An 11,282-nucleotide genomic window follows, 5' to 3' on the forward strand; every position below is an offset into this window, starting at 1 on the left:
CGAATGGAGATTGCTTTTTACTTGCATCTTTAAGTCTGCTGCTGATTCAGCACTGCATCAGTGAGGATAGCGTTTAAAATGTGCGGAAAAACGGGTTTCGGTATCTTTTCCCACATATCTAAATATATTGAAAAAAAAAACATTCAGTTGTCGAAGGTTTGAAAGAGATCTGTAGGAATCCATCTAAGTCCACCGAGCTATTTACCTATGGTCTGCTTGTATTAATATAGAGACATATCTCCTTTAAAGATTGTCTCATCCCACAGAAATAGGTGCGCCTGACAAGTTGTTTTGCCACCAGACATGGGAATGACCTTAAACTACCCTTTTGTGACCAGACTTGTTCAAAATTCCAAATTGAATTCAGAATTTCTTCCAAATTCTTTTCATATACATATATATTTATTTATATACATATATAAATATTTACATACACATATATACATATTAAGGCTGGGCGATATATGGAATATAGTCGATATATCGCGGGTTTGTCTCTGTGCGATATAGAAAACGAGTATATCGTGATATTTGAGTATACGTTCTCACGCAGTTGCTTTTAGCTGCGGGCATTACACTACAGGCCAGGGGTGGGCAATTAATTTTTACCGGAGGCCGCATGAGCAACCCGAGCACTGCTGGAGGGCCACATCGACAATATTTCAATTAAATTCTGCTCAATAATTTTTTTGATATATACCGCAAGATAAATAATAATAATAATAATAATAATAATAATTAATAATAATAATAATACTTTCATTTAACCTAACTTAACTTTATACCAAAACACTGCTTTGGAAATCATTTGTACCTCTTTCAGAGATTACATTTAGTTCCCCTTAAACATCCTCATGTTGCACAATGAAATGTAAGCATAGGATGAAGTGTGCATTCCTGTAACTTTCTCTAGTAACCGCATTCCATGATTAATATCAATAAATTAACATTAATAATAAATGACAGTAAAATAAGCACACGTATGACTGAGGAGTCATAGTGTAACTTTGTGTGGTGTTTGAGTTGTCCGACTTTTTGTGTGGCCATAAACGCACCAGTGGTTTAGTGGTATGCGTGTTGGTGACAGATGACAAGTTGGTTTTGGCCTGGTTTGTACGGCAGAAAATGACTAGTTTTTCGAGATAGAAGTGTTTTACTCATGTTTTTGGTGTGGTTATGGCCGAATATAAACAGTTTTGCTCAATAAAGTGATCGATATAATTCCTGTCCTCGAAGCATCTCGATAGACGTTACAATAATTGAACGGTGTTCAATTGAACGGTGTTCAATTGAACGGTGTTGACGAACACCGTTAAGGCCGTTTATTGTCACTGTCACTCAAAGTTGCATTGCAAAATTACACAGAATAAATGTGTTTATTTTGTTTAGAATTCAGATGGGATTTGATTTGGTGCGCGGCATATATTTGCTGTGCGCAGAGGACGCTTGAGCAGTGCGCAATTGCGCAGGCGCGCACCTTAGAGGGAACGTTGCTTGGCAGTCCATGTCTTGTTGAAAACACGCCATTCGTCATCAACTTTTCTCTTTTTAGCGTCTCGGGTGTAAACCGTGCATCACTTGTCGCTGTGCACCTTCACTCACAGGTTACACACGGACATACGCCCATAAATAACACTTTTCAAAATAAAAGCAGCACAGTTGTATTGCGCCCACGACAAAGATGTTTTTTCAACTTTATTTTGTCATTTGTGATTGCAGCTGTTCACATTCACTCACAATCACGCACGCGCATACGTCCACATGGAAGTAATACAAATAACGCTTTTCAAAACAAAAGCAGCACCGTTGTATTGCACACTCGACATAGATACTTTTTAAATTTTATTTTGTAATTTATGATTGGCCTCACGCGGGCCGGACAGGGACGCACAAAGGGCCGGATGTGGCCCACGGGCCGCAGAATGCCCAGGTCTGCTATAGGCGTTTCTCACTCTTTCTTGTCTCTCCTTCTTACAGAGACATAAAACAAGCGCACCTTCTTACATACGTCACATACTTTTTGCAACGTCATACGCTCTCGCGGAGCAGAGAGGTAGAGACATGGGTAACGTTAGCTGTGATGCTAGCGGTGCGAGTGGTAATATGAGAGAAAGAAGGTGCGAATCTGGTAACAAATGAAGGAAGAATTAATTCCCAAGAAAAACAGCAGGTGGTCCATCGTCTGGTGGTGATTTGGCTTTAAGCGGGAAGATGTTGAACAGACAACCGTAATATGTCAAGTATGCGGCAAAAGCGTTGCTACAAAAAGTAGCAGCTCTACTAATGTAGCATCATTTGAAAAGTCACCCGCGAGAGAATGAAGAGTGCTTGAAACTCTGCATGTCAACATCTCTGTTCGGTGCCACACCCACAAAATGCCGAAGCAACCATTTCCACATCAACACCGTATGAAACAAATAGTCAACAACAGAAGGAGATAACGTCCGCAGGAACCTACCACATAGTGAAGGACATACACTATTTGATTTCCTATTATGCAGCTCATTTTTATTTGACACTTATTGAAATATCTTGTGTGACATCATGCACAAAAGTGCACTTTATTTGTTTTAAACTATTGTAGTGGCGTTCTGTACAAAAAGTGCACTTTAATTTAGTGTTGCTTTGATATGTCATCTTAGTGACATCATGCACAAAAGTGCACTAATAGCTTGTTTTAAAATGTCTCTGACAATCTTACACTTTGTGTTTTGGAAATGACATGAATGTTTGTGCCACTGCTTAATAACTGTTTAATAAATACACTTTTGGTAAATTGACTTAGTTGTGATTTCCCTCTCTGCATGAAAGTTTAAAAGTAGCATATATTAATGCAGTATGAAGAAGAATGTTTTAATGTAGACACATAGAATCATCATACTGTGGTGATTATATGCATCAAGTGTTCATTCAAGGCGAAGGCAAAATATGGAGATATATATCGTGTATCGTGACATGGCCTAAAAATATCAAGATATTAATAAAAGGCCAATACGCATATAAGTATATACAGTCGTGGTCAAAAACACTTGTAGAGAACATCATGTCATGGCTGTCTTGAGTTTCCAATCATTTCTACAACTCTTATTTTATTGTGATAGAGTGATTGGAGCACATACTTGTTGGTCACAAAAAGCATTCATGAAGTTTGGTTCTTTTATGAATTTATTATGGGTCTACTGAAAATGTGAGCAAATCTGCTGGGTCAAAAGTATACATACAGTAGAGATGTCCGATATTATCGGCCGATAAATGCTTTAAAATGTTTCCGGTTGCCGTCCCCTGCATTAAAACATATCATGAAATATTTTCAGTAGACTCATGATTTTTGACGTTCTGTATATTTTTGTGCCTTTATTTGACCCAACATTTGGTCCGTCTATTGTCTGTGTCACCATTTGGGACATTGCGGTGCTGTGTACTTTGTTTCTGCATGCACACGTTTGTATCTGTGGGAATCAGCCAATGTGGACTCAGCTTGGTGGTGCATGTGAGCACACATTTAGGGAGCAAACCGTGGGGTATTCCGTCATTTCGACTGTCATTCTCATGCCAATTATTATGGTCTACATAAAATGTAATGGTGGTTCTTTGGTCAAAATGTTGCATAGATGATGTTTTACACATCATCTTCAAGCCGCTTTCTGACACTCACTTTAGGATGCGCCGTTTTGTGGGCGGTCTTATTTACGTGGCTCACCTTCGACAGCGTCTTCTCCCCGTCATCTTTGTTGTAGCGGTGTAGCGTGCAAGGACGGGAGTGGAAGAAGTGTCAAAAGATGGCGCTAACTGTTTTAATGACATTCAGACTTTACCTCAATCAATAACGGAGCAGCATCTCCTCATCCGCCGAAAATGTGTCCTGTGAAAAACCGTCCGACCGGAACTCTCTAATAACTAAAGTTCCTTGGGTGAATAATGTAGACTCACAACACCGGTATGTTTTAGCGCTTTCATGGCAAGTTTACTGACAGATATAAGTAAGAACTTTACACTACTTTAAATTAGAAATGGCAACAGTGGAGGATGAATGTCCCATAACAAGAAGATAGAGAAAAAGAAGAAGCTTATAGACTACGGTGTCGGCACGGACTACAAAGGCGGACGCGCGCAAATTTTCAGGACTTATGCAGATCCCAAATACAGATCAGCAGGTACCAGAAGGTAAGAAAAGTTGCTTTTGCATAATATTGCGAAACAAAACGCCGGATAATATGTTCTGTAACAGCTTCTTCCCTCAGGCCGTAGGACTCTTGAACGCATCATAATAATCCTCTCAATTCCCCCCAAAAATGGATTAACTCGCTGGAATATAAAGACAATATAACATACATCCATAAACGTAGATGCATATGCAAAAGTGCAATATATTTACACTACCGTTCAAAAGTTTGGGGTCACCCAAACAATTTTGTGGAATAGCCTTCATTTCTAAGAACAAGAATAGAAAGTTCTCTTTTTCTGGCCATTTTGAGCGTTTAATTGACCCCACAAATGTGATGCTCCAGAAACTCTATCTGCTCAAAGGAAGGTCAGTTTTGTAGCTTCTGTAACGAGCTAAACTGTTTTCAGATGTGTGAACATGATTGCACAAGGGTTTTCTAATCATCAATTAGCCTTCTGAGTCAATGAGCAAACACATTGTACCATTAGAACACTGGAGTGATAGTTGCTGGAAATGGGCCTCTATACACCTATGTAGATAGTGCACCAAAAACCAGACATTTGCAGCTAGAATAGTCATTTACCACATTAGCAATGTATAGAGTGTATTTCTTTAAAGTTAAGACTAGTTTAAAGTTATCTTCATTGAAAAGTACAGTGCTTTTCCTTCAAAAATAAGGACATTTCAATGTGACCCCAAACTTTTGAACGGTAGTGTATCTGTACAGTAACATATTTATTTATTTATATCTGCACCTTATTGCTTTTTTATCCTGCACTACCATGAGCTAATGCAACGAAATTTCGTTATTTGTACTGTAAAGTTCAAATTTGAATGACAATAAAAAGGAAGTCTAAGTCTAAATCTAAGTCTTACCTTATACACACACCATAATAATACTCCTATGTTGAAGCACAGTACAATCCATCAAGCGGTGCGGCTTCATAGCTTACCAAAGTCCTACTAAAACATTGTGATATATTCTTGAGTGCCGTGTGTAATGGTCTATATTTTCAATGGATATACAATTTGGGTGTTGTTTACTTGAGTCATATTGCAGTCTACACGTATCTCTTATGTGTGACTGCCATCATATGGCAGTCTACACGTATCTCTTATGTGTGACTGCCATCTACTGGTCACACTTATTTCACCATGAACCAAATAAAATAGCTTCGAGGTCGGTAAGCACAACCAAAATTATCCCGTACATTAGGGCGCACCGGCTTATAAGGTGCACTGTTGAGTTTTGAGAAAATGAAAGGATTTTAAGTGCGCCTTATAGTCCGAAAAATCTGGTAGTTAAAACATGTACGCACAAAGTTGTGTACATGTTTTCCCCACGCACAACCTAACCATTTGCAGACGCACAGTTTTATAGACAAGACTCCAGATCTGTGTTCTCCATCTCACTGCAAACATCAACACTTATCTCCTCTCCGTGGAATGACGAATTGGCATCCATCAGCCAAGAGGAAGTCACAACGGTGTTATCTTTCCACATTTCCAAAGTGTCCCTGAACACCTCAACGATCGTGACGTCAAATACGTGAAAGTACCGGGAGTGGGTATGACAAAGTGGGGAATCCCCGTGGCTTCTTTCCGACGTTTTTGTTTTGAGGCGACGTGTCATCTCATAGTTTCACTTCTCAATCACTTCTGGTCCCGCCTGACATCGTGCCGCCCTGATGGCGCTGGAAGCTAACATCCCTGAATTAAAAAATTTTTTTTTTTTACAAAGACATGCATACAGAAACTTACTAAAACAGTATATTCCTATACAGTGCGTTCAGAGCTCTTCACTTTTTCCACAGTTTGTTATGTTACCGCCTTATTTAAAAATGGAACACATTAATTACTTATTACAATTCTACAGATAATGCCCCTCAATGACAATGTACTTTTTTTTTTTTTTTAATTTAAAATGTGTAATTATGTTTATAGATTATATGCCATCTGTTGTTGCGTTCCCTAATTTTGAGGGACCTGAACATAATCTGGACTGTACATAATTTTTTTTTTTTTTTTAAATGTAATTTTGTTTATATACTATATGCAATCTGTTGTGTTCCCAATTTTTTTTTTTTTTTTCAGCGTACATGAATGAAGGTGTGTGTTGCTGAACCCGACTTGGACATTATATGGACTGGACCTGGTTTTAAAAAACCTTTAAACAAATCTAATTTCATTTACAACCTGGTCTGGTGAAGATAAGGTCCTTTTAAAAAAAATTTTTTTTTTTTTTTAGATAAGATAAATAAATATTTTCTTGGATAAAAAAGAAAGTAAAACAATACCAAAATAATTACATTAAAAAAAATAGTAATTAAATGCAAATGTTAGTGGACCAGCAGCACATACAATCAAGTGTGCTTCAGTGTCCCTTGCAGAAGTGTTGTCCATGTTATGGGAACCAGAATATTGGTAGCAGAAAGAAACAACCCCTTTTGTGTGAGTGGGTGTGTATGAGTGTGAATGGGGGAGGGAGGTTTTTTTTGGGGGGTTGATGCACTAGTTGAAAGTGTATCGTGTGTTTTTTCTATGTTGATTTAATAAAAAAATAATAATAATAAAACATTTTTACTAAAACAGTATATTCCTATACAGTGCGTTCAGAGCTCTTCACTTTTTCCACATTTTGTTATGTTATCGCCTTATTTCAAAATGGAACAAATTAAAAAAAAATGTTTATTTTTTTTTAAATGCGTTTACTAATATATTAAAAGTAAAACTAAAAATCACATGTACAATGGTATTGACAGCCTTTGCTCAATACTTGGTTGATGCACCTCTGGCATCATTTTAGCTCAGGGGCCGCATGGAGGACAATCTGTGCACACTCGGGCCGGACTATTAAAATCACGTCATTAAAACTAAAACATAAAGACAACTTCAGATTAGGGATGTCCGATAATATCGGACTGCCGATATTATCGGCCGATAAATGCTTTAAAATGTAAATATCGGAAATTATCGGTATCGGTTTTCTAAATTATCGGTATCGGTTTTCAAAAAGTAACATGTATGACTTTTTAAAACGCCGCTATGTACACGGACATAGGAAGATGTACAGAGCGCCAATAAATCTTGAAGGCACTGCCTTTGTGTGCCGACCCAATCACATAATACTTACGGCTTTTCACACACACAAGTGAATGCAATGCATACTTGGTCAACAGCCATACAGGTCACACTGAGGGTGCACCCCAATATATCTCAGACCATCATCTAAATTTACAACCTGCGCGCGCTGAGGTCCAAGAGCCAGCTCCAGCTCGTAGTGCCCAAGACCAGACTTAAAACCAGGGGAGACAGGGGCCTTCTCTGTGGTCAGCCCTAAGCTCTGGAACACTCTGCCCCTCCATGTCCGAACTGCTCCCACAGTGGAGTGTTTTAAGTCTCGTCTTAAGACTCACTTTTATTCTCTGGCTTTTAACACTACGTGAGTTGTGTGGTCTTCTGTTGTCCTCTGTGTTTTTAAAATTTTGATTCCTATTTACTGTTTTAATTGGTATTACCCTTTAAAATCGTTTTTAATCATATTTATTTTATATTGTTGTTGTTTTTTATATTGGTTTTATATGTATTTATTTTTTGTTTTTATTCAGTCATTGGTGGAGCTAAGGATAATATTTGAATATTGTTTTTAATATTGTTGTGCAGCACTTTGGAAACATTTTGTTGTTTAAATGTGCTATATAAATAAAGTGGATTGAAAGTGGATTGGATTGGCCGTGTAAACAACTTTAACACTGTTACAAATATGCGCCACACTGTACAAGAATGACAAACACATTTCGGGAGAACATCCGCACCGTAACACAACATAAACACAACAGAACAAATACCCAGAACCCCTTGCAGATGCTTGTTTTCATTCAGAAAAATTTACCTCCGCAGTTTTTTTGAATTTGTGTGCCTTTCTTGTTTTTATTTGCACATTTTTGTTACTCATACGAATACGTTAAGAACAGGGCAGATTGAGCCCAGTTTATAGTATACTCCGGACTGAAGCTGTGTGCCTTCGTTGTTTTTGTAGCTGTTGTTTTGAGGCATGTTTTTAAAAAAAAATGCACTTTGTGAAAGTCAAAGTATAGTATTTCCCATAGTTGTAGTGGGTATCAGGATTATTTCAGGGAGAGCATGTCCCAAATTCCAAGCTGCTGTTTTGAGGCATGTTAAAAAAAATAATGCACTTTGTGACTTCAATAATAAATATGGCAGTCTTTCTGGTCGTCTTCTGTTCTGTGCGCGTGTGTCTGTCCATTAGCAACTCCAACCTCCCTTTTTTGTGTCTCGGCCCGGCTGCTGCTAATAAGCATGGCAGGTGATTGGATGATCACCCCCAGCTGGGTAATCCAATCACCTGCCAACTGTGCTTCGAGGCCGGTCCTTACACACCCAGCTCTGCGGCAGGCCCGCAGACCACGCCCCCCTCCACAATCACTACTCTGTCTAGTTTGTGGAGAATTTTACCTGTAGACCACATTTTAGATCTAGAATGATTAAATAAGTGCAAATGTCGTCATTACAGGGCCACTTTAAAGGCCTACTGAAAGTTACTACTACCGACCACGCAGTCTGATAGTTTATATATCAATGATGAAATCTTAACATTGCAACACATGTCAATACGGCCGGGTTAACTTATAAAGTGCAATTTTAAATTTCCCGCAAAACTTCCGGTTGAAAACGTCTATATATGATGACATATGCGCGTGACGTCAATCGTTGAACCGGAAGTATTGGTACCCCATTGAATCCAATACAAAAAAGCTCTGTTTTCATCTCAAAATTCCACAGTATTCTGGACATCTGTGTTGGTGAATCTTTTGCAATTTGTTTAATGAACAATGAAGACTGCAAAGAAGAAAGTTGTAGGTGGGATCGGTGTATTAGCGGCTGGCTGTAGCAACACAACCAGGAGGACTTACTTGGATAGCAGAAGCGCTAGCCGACGCTAGCCGCAAACAGCACGGATGATCGGGTGAAGTCCTTCGTCCTTCCATCGATCGCTGGAACGCAGGTGAGCACGGGTGTTGATGAGCAGATGAGGGCTGGCTGGCGTAGGTGGAACGCTAATGTTTTTATCATAGCACTGTGAGGTCCCGTTGCTAAGCTAGCTTCAATGGCGTCGTTAGCAACAGCATTGTTAAGCTTTGCCAGGCTGGGAATTATTAACCGTGTATTTACATGTCCATGGTTTAATAGTATTGTTGATCTTCTGTCTATCCTTCCAGTCAGGGATTTATTTATTTTGTTTCTATCTGCATTTAAGCCAGATGCTATCACGTTAGCTCAGTAGCTAAAGAGCTTCGCCGATGTATTGTCGTGGAGATAAAAGTCACTGTGAATGTCCATTTTGCGTTCTCGACTCTCATTTTTAAGAGGATATAGTATCCGAGGTGGTTTAAAATACAAATCCGTGATCCACAATAGAAAAAGGAGAAAGTGTGGAATCCAATGAACCAGCTTGTACCTAAGTTACGGTCAGAGCGAAAAAAGATACGTCCTGCACTGCCTCTCTAGTCCTTCACTCTCACTTTCCTCATCCACGAATCATTCATCCTCGCTCAAATTAATGGGGTAATCGTCGCTTTCTCGGTCCGAATCTCTCTCGCTGCCTTGTAAACAATGGGGAAATGTGAGGAGTCCTTCCTCCGGGGACGTCACGCTACTTCCGGTACAGGCAAGGCTTTTTTTATCAGCGACCAAAAGTTGCAACTTTATCGTCGATGTTCTCTACTAAATCCTTTCAGCAAAAATATGGCAATATCGCGAAATGATCAAGTATGACACATAGAATGGATCTGCTATCCCCGTTTGAATAAAAAAAAAATTAATTTCAGTAGGCCATTAATTTGTGTTTTATTTACTAAAGCTAGTAACGTTTTATCTGTTTGGATGACGAAAAAAGAAAATGGTTGGAATTGGTCAAATCGATTTGTTCTTTCCGCACATGCACGACAATTTAAAAACGACGCCGCCGTCAGACACTTTGCACAAGTCGCCGTCCCGATACTACGGGGAGTCGTTTTGACTCCGGCGAAGCCACATTCTCAGGTTGGGCGACAGATGCTTGAGGCGGGCGACGTAGGATGAGTGGTCTCCCCAAACGGCATCAGGTCTATTTCAATTCTCCACGCAGCACGGCACATTTGACAGCTGGGTTTCACGCGTGCTGAAAAAGGACGCCGCTGAGGGGACCTTCACAAACTTTTTGGCGGATATTCATCAGATACCAAACACACTAAAGATGTCCGATAATGGCTTTTTTTGCCGATATCCGATATTACGATATTGTCCAACTCTTAATTACTGATACCGATATCAACCGATACCGATATATAAAGTCGTGGAATTAACACATTATTATGCCTAATTTTGTTGTGATGCCCCGCTGGATGCATTAAACAATGTCACAAGGTTTTCCAAAATAAATCAACTCAAGTTATGGAAAAAAGTGCCAACATGGCACTGCCATATTTATTATTGAAGTCACAAAGTGCATTATTTTTTTTTAACATGCCTCAAAACAGCAGCTTGGAATTTGGGACATGTTCTCCCTGAGAGAGCATGAGGAGGTTGAGGTGGAGGTAGCGGGGTTGTATATTGTAGCGTCCCGCAAGAGTTAGTGCTGCAAGGGGTTCTGGGTATTTGTTCTGTTGTGTTTATGTTGTGTTACGGCTGCGGATGTTCTCCCGAAATGTGTTTGTCATTCTTGTTTGGTGTGGGTTCACAGTGTGGCGCATATTTGTAACAGTGTTAAAGTTGTTTATACGGCCACCCTCAGTGTGACCTGTATGGCTGTTGACCAAGTATGCATTGCATTCATGTGTTTGTGTGAAAAGCCGTAGATATTATGTGACTGTGCCTTTGAGGTTTATTGGCGCTCTGTTCTTCTCTCTACGTCCGTGTACACAGCGACGTTTTAAAAAGTCATACATTTTACTTTTTATAAAACCGATACCGATAATTTTGAAACCGATACCGATAATTTCAGATTAGGGCTGCAACTAACAACTAATTTGATAATCAATTAATCTGTCGATTATTACTTTGATTAATAATCGGATAAAAGAGACAAACTACGTTTCCATCCTTTCCAGTATTTTAT

This window comes from Entelurus aequoreus, linkage group LG15 (genome assembly GCF_033978785.1).
Source record: "Entelurus aequoreus isolate RoL-2023_Sb linkage group LG15, RoL_Eaeq_v1.1, whole genome shotgun sequence".
NCBI classification, from domain to species: domain Eukaryota; kingdom Metazoa; phylum Chordata; class Actinopteri; order Syngnathiformes; family Syngnathidae; genus Entelurus; species Entelurus aequoreus.